The sequence below is a fragment of the Aythya ferina genome (assembly GCF_964211825.1).
Source record: "Aythya ferina genome assembly, chromosome: 11".
Taxonomy (NCBI): domain Eukaryota; kingdom Metazoa; phylum Chordata; class Aves; order Anseriformes; family Anatidae; genus Aythya; species Aythya ferina.
In genome coordinates this window covers 6,166,467-6,183,435 of record NC_140307.1, presented here as the reverse complement: position 1 = coordinate 6,183,435, position 16,969 = coordinate 6,166,467, and the positions used below count along the sequence as shown (strand labels likewise).

Here is a 16,969-nt window from a genome sequence, read left to right as displayed (position 1 = left end):
TGCAGTCCAAAACCCTTATCCTTGCTCACTGGTGGCACACAAGCAGTGCTGTTTAGCAACTGCTCAACAGTGGCAGCACCTCTAAGAAATTTGTCTTGCTATAACCATAAATGCAATGCGCCTTAGCTTCACACCAACATACAGCAGAAGATGGTAAGAGACTTCTTTAAGATGGATAAAATTTTCCTTTTACACATCTGGGTTCTGTTCAGATTGCTTTGTTAATGGCCAAGAGGTAACAGTAAGAAAGGGGAGAAATGTCAAAGAAGCTTGATTGCCCCAAGTATGGAGCTGAATATATTTCTTTCTCTATATTGGGTGCAACCAAAACTGAACAGCACTAACATGTGGAAAGGCTTTTTAAGAGATTGTGATGCAGTATAACCAAGGCTTTGCCTCTTGTTTTTACTGAATGACACGTTTGGCTCTTAGTTGAGGCATCTTTTGAAAGGGGAGCTGTGATGTGTGCAGGAGTGTAAGGCGTGAAACTTTATATAAACCAGTGAATTCATTTGATTTGAGATTTGATCTCACAAGCAAGCCTTTGGGCTGAGAAAACAATTCTGCTTGTTATTCTAAGATAGCTTTTCCTGGCAATAAACACTCTGGTTTTTATCATCTTGATTTTTGTTTAGGTTTGTTTTTTGTTCTCACAGTCCTGTGCTCTGTTCCTGAGTTATTTCCAGGTCTTGCTGGTATAAAATAAGGGGTGAAAAGAGCAATTGAAACAATTGTAGCAGAGGAGGTTTTCAACTTCTAACATCTGTGTGCTTGATGGCATAATGTGAGTCTTAAATAACCTTTAAAGCAGTCTGGTGTATGGTGCTCAGCTGAATGCAAGTGCAGTGTGGAAGCGCACAGCCCTGCAACTTATGCCATAAATACAGCTATCACGTTCAGTAAATTCAAAGCTAATCACCTCATTCTTGGTATGACAGTGTAGTAAGGTGTAGCTGTGCAGTTCTGCTAATTAAAAAGTTGGGAGAAAGAAAGGTCGTTATAATTCAGCATGTTTCTATTAGAAATCCTTTCGGCTATGAAAACAAACAAAACTCTCAGTGCAGGTCTGACCTTCTCTTTTTCTTTCTTTCATTTGGTCATAAAATCCATGTAATTACTTCTAGAGGCTCTTGGTGATATCAATGATAGTGTTTCAAAGAAATTAATTTAGTGCTTTGGTCTCATAAATTGTAAATGGCAATTACTGTACCAGTGGCTCAGCTAAGCAGGGAGTGAAGCAGCCCCAGATCTCTGGATGCTTTCCAGGTGTTCAGCTGAGACAAAAAAAAAAAAAAAAAAAAAAGTTGTGGGTATGGGGATTAAGGGGATTGTTGTTTGCGTTATGCATAAGCAAAGAGGTACTAGGAATATATATTTTTTTTGCATCTGCAATATGAAGTCTGGGTGTTGTCCCCTTCTTAAAAAGAAGTTATAGGGGGGAAAAAAGAAAAGGGAAGTGATAGAAATGGACTTACACGTTCAGGTTTTGGCAAGAAATTTGAGATAATAAACATCAACTTTCCAAACCAGGTCAGTAATCCATAAGCATGTTTAGCAACATAGCAAATGACTGACCGTATAATCTCACAAGGGAGAGAATATTAACATACAACAGCTCGAAGTATTTTTATTTTTGCAGTTGGTCACTAGTGGTGCAAGTTTATTTGGATGATTTACCTCTGAGTATGATAGAAATTAATGTTCATAGAAAAGCACATTTGATATAAGTAATGTTTCTAAGAGTCTACTTTTCTGTTTCAACCAAGAGCTGAGTGCAGAGATCTGAATAATGTTACATAGCATGTGTTAGATGTGAAGTCAGCAAAACACCCCTCATAGCCACATCATGCTTTTAAAATCTGGGAGGATGAAGTGGAGCTTGGCCACGTGATGTAGCGAGAGGTTGAAAAAAAGGTAAATAAAGATAACTTCAAAAGATGAAGAGAAATCCTCCTGATGTTCCAGGAATAAAAGTGTAATGTTATGCTGCTCCTTGCCAGCAGCCTCACAGAGAGAAGCAGTGAAGGCAGGCTGATTTTTGCTCTTACATCAGCTCTGCCCTGTTCTCCATGGAGAGATGCTCCAGCTCAAGTCCTCTGAGGGCCTGGGGCATTGACCAGAGGTGGGGACGGTTTGCACACCAAAATGTCACATCACACTGGAGCAGCAGGCCAGACACTACAGTGATAACTGCTTGGGACCAACCACATGGGATGGCTGTGTTGTTTACTACTACAGACAGGAGTTTGGTGGCAGCAATTGAGCAGAGGATGTTCCGAGGAGAGCTGAAAGCAAGATCTGCCTCTCAGCTGGGGAGGAGAAGGTTGCAGTGAGATGGATGGTGCTGTCTTTCTAGCACAATGGCTTGATATTCTACTCCCTTCTTATAGTTAGGCTTTGGGTTCAGCCATTTCTGGCTCAGTATGACACAATTTTTGCTTGTCTCCGTGTCTTGACTCTAATTAGGGGAAGTTGGTGAGGTTAGGTTTGAAGAAGGACCTGCTACGATGATAAATAAGGTGCAACCAAAGCCATGGGCCCTGGATAATGGATGTTCCTTTTTGCAGGATGCACAGTTTTGTGGAGTTTAATTTCTAACTAGTTAAAGATCCGTCCTGTGAAAAATGACTTCCCATTTCCAACCTATAATGAAAGTAAAATAGTGGAAAGACAGATGAGTTAGTGCTCCTAGTAATCTGTTATGTAGCTGGGTGAGAAATAAAACCATTTGTCTCTCCCCTCTGACTGACTTTTCTTACACAAAATAACTGTGTAATTGTCTTAAACCCTGAATACAGAGCAAAGTCTGGAGGAGAGAGATTCTTATGTTTCAGCTGGCTCCCAGCTGTTCATTTAAGGAGAACAAGGTTGTGTGTGTGAAGGGAATTCAGTGGGAACCCATTTCTCAGGGCTGTGACCTCTTTCCTGTTTGTCAGATGCACTGATTATCTGGAATAATTTATTTTTTTTTTTTTGCGAAGTGTTGTGAGATTCTGGCAAAATAGCTGTATTTGAGCCCAACAGGGATTGTTATCTGGCTAAGAATTGGGTGTACAGCATGGTCTTGTGCACTTCATAGACAAGAAGAGGAGCTCAATGGAGCTGTGGAGTTGAGATCTGCATGTCAGTTTTTATATTACTTGGGGTAGATGCAAACAGGAATCAATACTCTGAAATAACCAGAGCTCATATGGTGTTTGCTGTAGGGTTTGGTTCATATTTAAGTGAACTATAGGTGTTTTTCAGTTCACTGGACAAACAAAAAGTATTTCAGTTAAAACTGACCCAAGATGTTTTGATTTGGAGGGTGTTCTTATAAGAGCAAATTTTTATTACTGAATCTTAAATTGTTGAAATAATGCAAATAAATTTTTATGTTAGTAACACTTTTTGCAGAGTTCACTGAAACTTGTTATATATATATATATATATATTTAATCAGATTTAAATGCTATTTCTGAATGTACTCCATATGGACTTAGAATCTTTTTTTTTTTTTTTTTCTCCCACCACATTGTATAAGCTCAATTTTAGAGCTAGGCCTGGGCAATGGCTTCTGATTGAGGGAGATAGTCTTCTGTTACTGTAGCCTGGGGTGGAGTTTAGGAAGAGACTTCAAGAAGCACTGATAATTCAATATTTTGGCATGTGGCTTTTAATTGATACTTTGTGGTAATGTGTTTGTAAGCTGTTTCCCTAAGAAAAGAAGCAGTTCTATTTCAAAGCATACTTGTTTTAGCAGTATGTGGCACATGAAATGCAAGGACTTGACTCAAGTTTTTATCCAGGGGCTAGCAAAGCTTGTTCTGCTGAGGTAGGTTTTTTTTTTTTTTTTTTTTTTTTTTTTTTTTGAGTGGAGACAGTTTTAATTGTAAGAGTGATAGTTAACCTTTTAATGCTTTGAAGTTGTAATATGGGGAAATGCAGAACTCTCAGCACAGTGCAAACATTTGCAATTAAATCAATGAGCTCCCTGCTGAGAAGTGAATGACCAAATACTGCAAAGCTCTGTCCCCTTTATGTAATCCCAGTGGTGGGAAAAGTGCAGTCTCTTCCCAGAAAATTAGCAAACAAGATTCATAGCAGTAAAGGCACAATGCAGTTCATCAGACCAACTTGCTGAATAAACAGTCATGGAGAAAGATTCAAGTTTATATAACATGGTGAGGGAGGAGGGAGAAACCAACATACCCTTGCAAAACCAACGTGTACGAAGGGGATTTTTTCTCTTTCTTCCCTGATGGAGTGGGTTGATGGCTAAGAGCAATGCCTTGCAGCAGGTATCGTGTGTATGTGTCCTAGTTCTTGTGGGCCTTTTCCATCTCTGAAGGCCAGGCAAAGTGCCAAAATTGCAGCTAATAAAACATCACAGTCCTGAGCACCAAAGTAACACCATCCCACAGCACAATGCAGCAGGGTGCAAAGCAACCAGGTTCACATTTGGGAGGGTGCAAGGATGGTGTAGGTATCATATTATTGACATTGCAGTATTGCTTTGGGGGGAGAGGTTGTTTGTTTGCCTTTGCACCTCCTTATGTACGGATTTCTTCCTGGTCTTTACAGTGATGTATGGGAATGTCATGTTAAGACTCAACTATGACTTTACTATGGGAGATAAACAAAGAGGAAAGTGTCCCCTGAGGATGATATGGCACGGCAGAATTTTGTCCTATATGTTACCTCCTGAGTTGATTAAACTTCTACAGTGAGACTTCACCTAATGAGTTTGGCCAAAGTGCAGATAAATGTGTACAGGTGCTTCTGTGCTTGGGGCCTTTGGCTCCAGAGTTGGCTTCCAGCCCTGGTGCAGGAAGGACAAATGCCTTGTCTGGTCTTGTGCCTCCTGCTTGTTTTGCAAGGCCTCTCCTACCCAACTATTACCTCTGTGCTCCTCCAAGCACATACATGATGAAGAATAAATGACTGAGTGAATGGAAATAAGAGGTGCAAAGGCTTTGGAGTACGTGCATATTAAGAAAAAGCTAATGACAAATTTTGCATGGGAAAGTCAATAAATACTTTCTATGTTTTTTGGCTAACCTGAAATGTATTTCTAATGGTAACAAATTGGATGTTTCAGTCAAACTAGTGCCTTTCATCAGTCCTGAATTGCATTTAAAACAACATTTTAACGTGTTTTTAAAGAACCACTTTCTAACAGATGATCCAGGAGGCTGTGCAAAAATAACTTGGAATAATCTTGAAATCCATGCAGGGCCAAGCCAGAGAAAAGAAGCCAACACCTTTGGGCAAAGAAAACGACAAAATCTAAGGAGAAGAGCCAGAAAGAAGGGAGGGAAGAGATGTTCATGGAAAAACCTACCTCTAAAAGTCCTATGCTGTCCAGCAATAGCTTTTTTTTTTTTTTTTTTTTTTTTTTTTTTGAGAAATCTGCATGTAAAACCAATGCAATGTTTTACATATTTATTCAGTTTTCCTCATTGAAAGGATTCTCTAGCTGTTGAGAAAACAGTTAGTGCCAATAAAGCTATTGTCTCCAGAGCTCTCAGTGTGCTTGGTTATTCTATTAATGGAATATTAGATTAGGGAGTTTGGGTTAAATACAGCATAGAGCAACAACAATGTACAGCCCAGATCTCAGATGTTTTTGTTACTGGTTAATCCATGAATTGAGGGGACCAGGTGTTTAGAAGCCACATCCTTGATAAGGAAACAGGTGTCCACTTGTCTGAATGATTGTGTCTCTTACGGAGCAGGAAATCTCCCCAGATAGGATGCTAAAGGAATCCATATCCAAAGCAGGTCTATTTGCTACATCATTGCTACTTGAAGCTATCAAAAATGTAGTAAGCAGTGGGGAGAGGGACTGTCTTTTCCAAGATAAATATTTTAATTGTGAAAGAAAATGAACCTGAAGGCTCAAGTGTAATGCAGGTGACCTTTCCTGCTCAGTTTGTGCAGTGGAGCAGTGGGTGTTTAGAAATATGCTCTGATGGATGGGAAGGGGAGTCTTTCTTCTTTCTCTTCAGCTTGCTGCCAGTACATACAAGAAGATATGGTCTAGATTTTCTTGTCATTCACCATGTCACTCCAAACTGAATGTTTCTGAGATTCATCTGTGGAAGATTTTGGACACTAAAGGAATCTTTTAAGTCAAATTTATGGCCAGACTTTTGAGGATCACAAATGATTTCACTCAAGATTCTTGGTATTGCTTCAGGTCCATGAATAAAGAGGCAATAGTGAACCATACAGGTTGTATGGTTTAAGACAGGCTCTTGTTTTTTGGAGATGAGAGCTGGCACTGGGCTAGTAAGTTCATTTTTTGATATCAGAATTCTGCATGAAAATCAGATGACAATATCTGAAGAGCAGAGGGGCCAAAAGTAGAACTGCATGGATGAATCTGGATCTCTTGTTCCTCTAACAGTGTCTCCCAGTCTATAGGGAGAAACACTTATTTAAGGCCACCTCTGAGATAATGGTGAAGATAAGAATAGGCAAAGTATCTTTTAAGAAAATGTATTACCACAAACATCAGAATTCCTTATTCTGAAAAAAAAAATCACATCTAACAAACTGATAGCAGCAAAGATAAATGTAGTAGTGTAGTAGGGGAGCTGTGATGAACACAAGCATATTCCACTGTGAGGCTCTGTGACATCCTGAACCATGTCATTGGAGCAGTCCCAAGATTTGCACTGGTGGATTCAAAGGGAGTGGCTGAGCCTGAGGCAAGTTCCAAGGCACAGGCTTGTTCCTTGAAGACTGTTTCCACTGGACTCAAGTCTTCCCTGAAGATTTTCAAATCTGATAATACAGGATCAGGAAATCATTAAGTTGGTCTGTTCCTTCTTTGTACTTCACTTTTTATATTTGTTGACACTTATCAGGACTTCTGTTTGTAAGTAGGAACATTCAACTCTGTTACATTTTTATTAGTAAGATATGGAGCAGCCAAACTTGTAAAATACATGGGGAAAAAGAACACTCTTTAGGTTAGCGAAGACTTAGATGGGAAGAGCTTAATTTTCTTAGTGATATAATTTTGCTGTGCTTTTACATTTGTTGTATCCTTATCAGTCCCTCAGTAGTAGGTAGAATCCACTGTGACAGTAAGTATGTAGGTTGCTGCAGTTCACTGACTGATACATGCTTAGTAAGTTTAGCCTGTGATTTTTGGGATGATTGGGAAGATTCAGACGTTGCTCTTATTTGTATACTTAGTAGAGGCCTTTAATCTCTTGAGGCCTATAGATACCTGTCCTACTTTGCTAGATAAAACACGTAGGTGCAACATGAACTGAAGAATTCTGGGGAAACAAAACTAAATAAAAACTTTTTTTTTTTTCTCTCTGCATATTTAGTAACTAACCCAAGATTGTTAAAACCCCCCTGATGTTGTTGTGTAGGTTGTATCTGGCCCCTCCTACTTTGCATTGTCTGTGCATGCTGACACATCAAAGCAATCACGTATTTAAGGGGGAAAAAGAACTTGAACTTCTCTCAAACTTCAGTACATCCTTGTGTGATATTATACCAAAGCAGAGAAAATATTTATGGGAGAGGTAACCAAGCAATATATGTACAGATGTGCACAGCCATGCATGCTGTGTGAACTCTCTCTGCAGAATAAAAAGCTTTTGTGACTGCTTAAGAAAATTGACGTTACTAAAGGGACTGGATAGCAGCATTTTTTGAACAGCTGTGCTTTTCCCAGACAGCATTCAGAAATAACCTTTCACTGCTGAGGCAAGAAATAAATAAAAATGCAGCAAAATTTCTCTGGTGGGGATTTTTTGGCTTCTGTATGAGCCTAAGCATTGTGACTGGGCTGGGTTGCGTTAGGAGCTTTGCTCAAGAAAGTGTCTTGAGCAATGCACTCAGTCTTTTTTAGAGTACTGGATTCAGAGACTGGGGACTGCAATTAGGTGTTCGTAGAATAGAGGAAATAGTATATTTAGAAAAAAAAAAGTTATGTTACAGCTGCCCTGTGTCTCAAAGCTTGTTTGGAAACATTAGTAATTGGTCTCTCTATTATGCCATTCATTTGTATTGAGATTGGTATTGCCTAAAAACAACCATCTCAGCAAAATCATGTTCTCTTCACATTCTCTTCACAGCTTCATTAACCTCTACAATAAACAGTCGAGTCTTTATGGTAAAAATTTTCATGGAGTGAATATTCTACAGCTCTTTGGGTGGGTCAGATGCCTTCTGAGGTAGCCAGGGGTGAATGCCTGATTATTATTTCTTAAATCAATAAAATGATTTTTTTTAGAGGTCTGCAGATATGCCTGTTTACCACAGCTCTTCTTCTGTGTCCATTCCCAGAACACACTTGTGGACTCCATCAACAGATCTCATTATAATTGAGTTGACACTCAAAATCATGTGTGCGCTTAGGATATTTGTACTCTTAAGAGTGGAAATGAAAAGAAATTGCGGCTATTTCTCTAGAAAATAAACAGTGCTTCTTAACATGCTGCATCTTGCTAAATTTGGCACCAGACTGCAGTATGCCCTAGCTGGAGGGAAGAGCTGGGTGGAGAAACCTCATGGAAAGATTTTCTAGATAAGCTGCTCTTCTCATCTGAGAAATGCTTTGAGAGAGGAGTGGAAAAAGAGAAAATAACCACATAGGGACTTGGGCTTCCTGTAGGAAGCCCTGGCTGAGTGACCCACAAACAGTGAGTTAGCTTTGGGAAATGCATACTCAGATGGTCTTTTCAGGCAAAAGTGAAGCTGCCACTTAGGACAACATGTTCCAGACACAAAATCAAGAAAACAATGAAATGATAATATAAAATATATTACTGGGGGGTAGCGGAACTCATGATGAAACCCTGAAGAAAAACTGAAGTGATGGGGAGAAAATGAGAGGATGCACAGTACCAGGACTTTTGATTATCTGGGCTTGATCAGAAGTCAAGTGAGAGTTGGTTGCAGCTCAGATTACAAGTGGAGCTGAGGGAGTATAAAGGAGGGAGTTTGTGGCTTTCCACACTGGGTTTTGGGTGTGAAGTAATCTCTCTAGCTTTTAGGGTTATTGCTTTGAAAATTGTCCTGTAAGCTTGTCCTATAGCCAACTGTAAGACTCCACAGAAGATTCAACGTTACTTGTAAACTATGCAATATCTGATTGGGCTGAGATTGAGTCAGGCTGTAATGAGGTTATGTATGTGCTAATAGTTATATTAACCTGTTAGTATGTCTGTGGTGCTTCTGTCACAGTGTTTTAAGTTCAGTTGGTGGCAAACAAAAAAATGGAAGCAGAATTTATTCATGCTCTGCGCTTGCAATACCAATTTCACCATTGGCCTTTGAGTCATTTAATAGACTAGAAACAACACTTTAAAGGGGTATTGCAAGATAAATCCAAGTTTCTACTCAGGCTAAGCTCTGTTTAAGATCCCTCTAATCTTTTTGCCTTAATAGTCACTGTGCTCATCCAGGTACTCATGGGTGTTTCAGTCAGCCAAACTTAACTGCTTAGTAGTGCTGCAGCCTACCAGATAGGTAATGAGCTGTACAGGCACCTAGCAAGTAAATGTTGTGATGGCATAGTTTTACTAGCACTATTTATGTTTTCTTTTTTTTTTTTTTTTTGAATTTTTGTCTTTCCTTTCCAGAAATGCTTTAGGGGTTGATCCAAGTCTTGAGAGGAACTTGTCCATGGAATAGTAATATGTTGTTTTATATACAAGCTACAGGAGAACAGACAGGACCTCTTCGTTTAGCTGATGAAAGCAGAGATGGCATCTTCTAAATTCCCTGGGCCTCTAGCCAGATTCATCCCAAAGATAATGGGTACCATAGGTAATTTAACAAACAAAGAGCCTCCCCCTGCAGCTATGTGCAATTGCTGATGGTTTCATAATCCTGCAGCTGCACACGGTTGCTGATGGTTTCATGATCCTATCTCCAGCTATCTTGAAGAACTCTTTTCTACTCTTTTCTACTCTTTGCCTCTTTTCTACTGCAAAATGTCTCCTTTGTTGTGTCTTATAGACTAACTTGTAGCTGGACACTGTCTTACAGGTCATTTATCTCTCTTTGCTCTAGATATAATCAGATTTCTCTTGATTTGATTCCCGTCTGGTGTATGTTTTTCTAGCGTGCTGAGGAAATGCTCTTGAGCAAAAAAGGGTTGTAGGTGATTTAGTTGAGTCTTGTTAGTATTTCTGAGCATCCTCATGACAGAATCTGCAGTCGTTCTTTCTCTGTTCTCCTCGTGCTATTGCAGTGTGCTTTTTTAGCCAGTGAGATCATACGTAGAGATGTCTTGATGTGAACTTGTTTCTATTAATGTATCTGTGAACTATTTCACATCAGCATTCTGAAGCAAACTAGGGTGTACCCATTCCTTCATGTGTGCTGGCTTTTCTTTCCTTGTGGAATTTTCCAGTGATGAAACACTATGTATCAGGCAGGAATTATATCTAGCTTATACATCTGTTTTTTGAATCATCTCACATTTTAAACAGATGTTTCATGGTCTCAAACAGCTTAGTTCTTCTTATGTCTTGTCTACCTTAAGGAAGATTTTACTGATCTGTTTGTTGCTTGTTCTCCTTTGTATCTCTCTTTAAATTCTAGATCATATTAGGTGGATCTGTGGAAGCCAAGAAATATTAGTGGTTTGCCCAAGGTCATTAGCATCTGTGTTTAGATCCTAGGAATTAGTACTTGGAGTCCTTTGTTCTACTTAGGAGAAATAATAAAATAGTGCTTGTGCTGTAATTTTCACCTGTATTATCTTGAAATTATTCATAAACATCTGTCAAATATTCATAATTTCTATATAGGAAGGTAAAAACCCAGGAAAGCGGAAAGTCAAAGTCCTCAGACAGACTTAAATAATGCCTTCTCCATTTTCTCCTTCCCAAAAGCTCTGAAAATCCAACTTCCTGATTCCCTCAGCTTTTGCTCAAACCTCTGTAATGTAGATCTGCTGTCACTTCATTTTACAATTCATACTAATGGTAGAAGGGAATCTTACACAACACCACACATCTTATAATGCATAATGTTTAAAAAAAAAAAAAAAAAAAAAAAGCCTAGATAACAAGCTTGTTAAAATCCCCACCAAAAGCACTAGAAAGTTGAAGAACTGAGCTACGTGAAAAGTAACGCCTGGTACTCTAACCAGCTCCAGTAGATGCTCATGAGCAATTCTGGTTTGTAGTATAAATAGATACTGAGTAAAGAACCTGTCAGAGAACCTAAAGCAAAGTCTTTAGTTGGTTCTTGTGCATCAAGGCAACGAGCGTGTTCTTCACCTGAGTTAGCTTCTTTGTATTTAAGAGCTGAGGACGTCCTATAAACTGAGCTGAATATTCAAGGAGAAGCAATGACTTGGTGTGTTTTCATTCAATGGATCTATCTCTTGAAGTCTGTTTTACTGGTGTTTCTATTTCCTCTTTGGAAGGTGTATAATTTTCTTTTCACATTTTTAAATTTTGCCTGAAGCCATGCCATCTAGGTGGTAAGTGAGCTGGAGGTGAGTCCTTTGATTTAACTCCATGAAAACAAGTGGATTTAGCTTCAGGGTTTAAGTTGGTTATTCATGAATACACAAGATGTTTGCTATAAGAATGGCTGGTTGTAGACCCCGCTTAAGTCTTGTTAATGACTTAAGAACATCTGTTCTGGATTGTCAGAATTTGGCCAACAACTTGTTTAACTCTCATTAGAGCAATTAGCAGGAGTTGCACAAATAGAACTTTCATTTTAAAATTCTTCAGTCTCCTGGCTTTTCAGTGGGGATTAATTCTGTTGGTTTTAGTCCTTTTTTGGCTCCACCCTTCAGCTGCTGCAGAGGTGTATCAGTTATATTTGTTGTTACTTAAACCTGACTTGATGCATCTTTTTGGGTGATGTTAGCTCTTCATTATGTGAAAACTTGGATCTGAACTAATGCTCTGAGACTGTGACTTGTCCATGTGGATATAGACCTCAAAGTAAGCATGACTTCAGACCCAGTGGTTGAGTTAATGACTGTGTAATTAGCATGAGTATACCATGCCACAGTTGACACGAGCATAACTCTTCATGTTGAATTGGAGTGGGTAGCCTGGAAGAGCCTGATTTGTACACGACTTCCTATCAGAAACAATCTTTTTATTGAGAAGAGTGTTTGCATTTGATTACTAAGAGCTGTTGTGTTTAGTCAACATTTATTTATTTTTCCTCTGTGAGGAGGAAGATAAGTAATTTGACTTATTAGTAGGCAGATATATACAGTTCTTAATTAGAAGGCTTCAAGGATTTATATTATGAATTTTACATGAAAACACTACTCTGGTTGTCTCTGCACATTGACATCTATTAGCCAAACTGGAAGTTTGTATCTCTGGGTTTTATCATGCTCATGAAGGAGGAAATCAAGCTTGTCAGTGCCCTTCATGCAATGATACTGACTTATTTTTTCACTGAAAGTCTAGAGACTTTTGCAAATCTTGAAAGCCTTTGAGGATTCTCTTTTTTAAATCTGCTTATCCAAGATACTTCCTTCAATTTTTCTTTGTGCATTGTGGTGCTTTGTGTGTGTGTGTGTCGGGGGGGGGGAAGGGAAGTAGAGAACAATGCTTGTGAAGAGATCTTGTTTATCTCCATAATCTATTTTAATATATACGTGTATATTATGAGTTCCTGGCTATATAGAACTTCATTAGCTTCTACTTAAAGTGGGTGAAATATTGGCCCAGAGTGCAAAGCTGAAACACATATATAGTTTAGTCATTTGTCCAATTACAGAATTTAAAATCTGACTGAAGAGTGAATTAACTTAGTGGGACTTTCAATCTTCAATTTGTTTTAATGACAGGGAAGCAAAAGGTTCAAAACTTTCTCTTTGGTATTTTTAAATAACAATCATTCAGAAATATCAAAGATGAAGACAGGATTTATATGAACTCAGCAATGTCTCACCCATATAAGACAAACTTGTACTTCTCTACAGATCTTATTCTGCAAATTTGTTTCCTTCTTTTAGAAAAAATTATAAAAAAAGGGACTGTATTCTTGAATTTAAAGGATGAACTGCATCTGACAAGCATGAAACAAGATACACAGGTGCATTTTTTTTTTTAGATTTAACAGCATTTACATTTCTGGGTGTTACAAAAGCAATAGTTTTGAGCTGCTGCTTGGCCAGGTTAAATGTCAAATTATGGACTTAGCTTGCAGTTACACCCCAACGAAACCATTATTGTCCTCAGCTGGTCTCATTCCCTTTTATAACATCTGCTGTTATAAATCTGACAGCTTTGGGTTGTTGCCTACCTGACTTGATTTCTGATAGGTAAATGTCAGGTCTTCTCTCAATTAGGTAGCTCGAGGAACTTCTGGCTCCAACTTCTCTCATATCTTTCATCGTATTCTCTTGAACACGAGTTAATAAATATTTCATATGGCCCTGTTCTGGCAGACCCTGTGGTCCTGATGGTTGAGACAGAGAAAACAAGGGAATAGAGCAAACATCATTCCATTTGAATTAAGAGTTCAGCCATTAAAAGGAACTTGTAGCTAGAGCTAGCTGGTGATGCCTGGTTTTTTCTTTGTACCCAGTGAAGAGCGCATCAATGTAACTAACAGAAGGAATCTTCCTTTTCTTATCTTTTTTTTTTTTTTTTTTTCTTTAATAATATATATATAGTTTTTTGCATATGCCTGTGAGGATTTGTTAGAAGTCAGAGCCACAGTTCACTCCAAGTTTCTCCAGTCAAGTTGTTCAAGTTCAGCACAAGGTGAAGGTGGAGAAGCAGCACTACTCTCTAACACCACTTGCCTATCAGTGACAAATTAATTGCTCCAGCTCTGCAATGCTGAGCATTTATCCCATCTGAGGGGGACTGTGGTTTGCTACTCAGGCACCAGTTCAGCTATCTATATCCATTAACCATGCTGTAGAGCAGAATGAATGGAGTAAGTGGTGCTCTGGCTTTTAGAAGATCCGGTAGTGAAATCTTAATTTATCTAGAAAACACAATGTAATGTTTCCATTTCTTCATGTCTTCCCTAACTAGTGTTCAATATGGGCCTGTCTCACTGTGTTACTGCCAAGAAAGCCTGTAAACGTGCTGTTGTGTTGAAGACTAATGCTATGAGAGACGGGTAACTGAGCAAGGACAGCACCCTATAATCCAATATAACAGAACATTTACTTGCTGGAGAATGAGTCTTATTTTTTTCTCTAAGTAAATTCTGTGTTGAGTAGTTGAGGCAGATATCTGAAGACCTCTATTTGCCCCCAATGTAGATATATTATAAGCTGATGATCTGTAGGCTTCTGTTTTTTCCCCAATCATGCAGTGTCTGCTAATGAACCTTCACTGTGTCTTTGAAGAGTCCTTTATAGTGGTGAGAGAAACAGCAGATGTATCTGAGTAATCTGGTTTATGATGTTGTCCATGGTGTGTTGGTTTAATTTTATTTATTTTTTTAATTCTGCTTACTTGAAATGGGGGTGCACTGGTGTTACTTCCTTGAAGGTCCTTCAATTACTTTTGCAGGAATAAGTAACAGGCTTGCACTATGGAAAGTGAAGATGCCAAGGGGAATGTCAGGTTGCTGAAACTCTTGCCTCCTGACAGACCAATTTGACCATGAACTCATTTGTTTTTACTCTTTTTATTTCTCAGGGGAGCAGGTCCATATTGTGCCTGGTCCCTGCAGGCAGGACAGCTCCAATCGCATCACTGGGGAGAGTTATTGCATAGGGCAGGCTTAGCTGCAAGCAGGAGGGAAGCTGCGTGTTAAGGATGAATTTCTTCCTGAGCTGGCCTGAACAACCATCAGGTCAAAACAGCCTTGAGAAAAGCAGATGAGCATGGATTTCTGGGGTGGCAGAGGTGAATGATAATATGAACACAAAGCAACGTGCAGAAAATTGTGACAGTCCTGCCAGGTAGTGGTAAAAATTTTGGGGTCCTGTTATCTGCCTTCACAAGGCCTTTCTGACATGATCTCTGCCTGCAGGCTCAAACTGCAGTGATATTCTGGAATGTAAATACCTAATTGTGCTTGCAAATCAGATGCTTAAACTTCCAAATCCTAGTCATTTTGGTATCCTTGTTGTCTAGATTATATGAATCCTAAGGGTAAGAAAAGCAGATTTCAGGATGACAGTTTCACAGGCAGAAATGTTTCCTACAGGACTGAATATTCTGTAATTGCCACGTTAACAGTCAAGGAAGAGGTAACCCCTTGAAGGATTTTTAGGAAATAAATGGAGGTCCTCTAAGAGGCAAAAATAGAGAATGTGACAATAAATTTCCTCATGGCAATGGGTGTTCTAGTTTGGATACTGTCACCTTTGTGGTCAATGACAGGACACGCATGGTTTTTCTCCCCTGCTTTCTGTTATTCAGAAGCTGGTTGGGCAGGTCAGTGAGATGGGGAGTCCTCCTGTAAGAGGATGGCTCCCATGGAAGCTGTTGTGGGCTCTTGCCATCTCTGCTGGTTTGCAAATCTCAACCCCTATATTTTGCTTCCAACTGCAGAAACCTGTAAATTAAGAAAAATTCAATAAAGATCAAGAATAGAAGACCAAGAAATCATTTCAGTGTGTGTTAAAATAAATATACCCTTACCTAAAAATACTTTAGCGAAAAAGAATCACCAATAGCTGATATTAGGAATCTGGACCTTTACTTCAGCTTCTTATTTATAACAATTTTAATGGGAAGGGATAGTGAATGAAAAATTTTGTGATAAATGAAGACTTGCATATGGTAATGAACTGTGGCTCTTTCTTGGAATGGCAACCTCATTTATTAACATTTTAAAATAGTGTGAAATTATTAGGCTCCAGGAAAAGAAAGTCGTATGATCCAGTGTAGTGTTCCGCCATTAATGAAAGAGTTATTTACTTTGGTAAGAGTATTATTAACTGTCTTCTCCAGAAAGATCATAAATAGGAGAGCAGAGCTTTGAACGTTTTCTTTAAGGCACTTCATAGATGATTGCAGGTGCTCTTGCTGTGAGGCACGGTGATGCTATTCCCACTGGAATATATGTCACTGCGGAGCCCTGACAACTTAGAATGTGATGAGAAGAATATCTCTGGCTGATGTTGCCTGGGCATGGCCAGTTCTATAGCAGTACAATAAAATTGTGTAAGTGAAAAAGTGGACAGAATGATGCTATCTTCTTTGTGTGACAGCTCATTCTAATACCTTCTGCAGACCTCCTTCCTGCCAAATAAAAATAAGGGCCCTGACAGCTTCTTGTGAATGTCTAGACATCAGCTCAAGATTGTTGTTGAATTTTTCTTAATTTACAATCCCGACAGCCTTCGCTTTGAAAAAACACCATGCTTTTGCTTATCACAGATGTCTCTCATCCAGGCAATGTTTAGACTCTAGTAGCTTTGCAAGCCTTGTATCCACATTTGTCTAGGTCTTGTTGTATAAGCATAATGTTTGAGACAATGGCCTTCTCTATCTCCTGGTTTAAATAACTCATGTCCAGGTGCTAGTTTTTACTTCATTTCTGCAACATCGTTTTCCCTTGGCTTTGACAGATGCCATGTGGCTTGGTTATAGGAACTGAAAATCAACTGTGACTTCTCAATTCCATCAAATTTTTTTTTTTTTTTCTTTCCAGAACTTTTTTGCAGACTCTTTCTCACTTGACTCATCTTATGGTCTGTATCAAACAAGATCAAAGCTCCTGCCTCCAATTGGCTCATAACACTGTCCTTCATCATCTGTTTATTACACTTTCAATTGCACATTTCTGTTCCCTTCTCCCAGGCAGTTCTTCTCCCTTAGAGGAAACCCACCACCAGCCTGCCGTTATCCTTGAAGTCCATACCCTTCCCTCTTGCCTAGCAACAATAATTAGGTTTATGGAGGCAGTGAGTTATGGTGTGATCATTTTGATCAGGTTTCCCTGTCATTTTTTTCTGCCTGAACATTCCTGTCACCTCTTGCCTTTGGGTGGCAACCTCTTTGGGGCCAGGTTGGTTGTATGTTGTATGTTGCGTAAGTGTGATGCAAAT

General features: G+C 39.0%; 1 protein-coding gene across 10 annotated transcripts in view; it reads left to right on the top strand.

Moving 5' to 3' along the window:
• LOC311442499 (uncharacterized protein) overlaps positions 1 to 16,969 on the top strand; it is a 172,191-nt gene that overhangs the window by 48,601 nt on the left and 106,621 nt on the right. For 3 of the 10 annotated variants that reach the window (XR_014696680.1, XR_014696681.1, XR_014696682.1), the window contains one exon: positions 5,216 to 5,463. The exons of 4 other annotated variants lie outside the window; for them this stretch is intronic. The gene's annotated coding sequence lies outside the window, so the exon portion shown is untranslated. Of the gene's footprint in view, positions 1 to 5,215; positions 5,479 to 16,969 lie in introns of those variants that run through there. 3 more of the 10 variants (XR_014696677.1, XR_014696678.1, XR_014696679.1) reach the window with 2 other exon arrangements.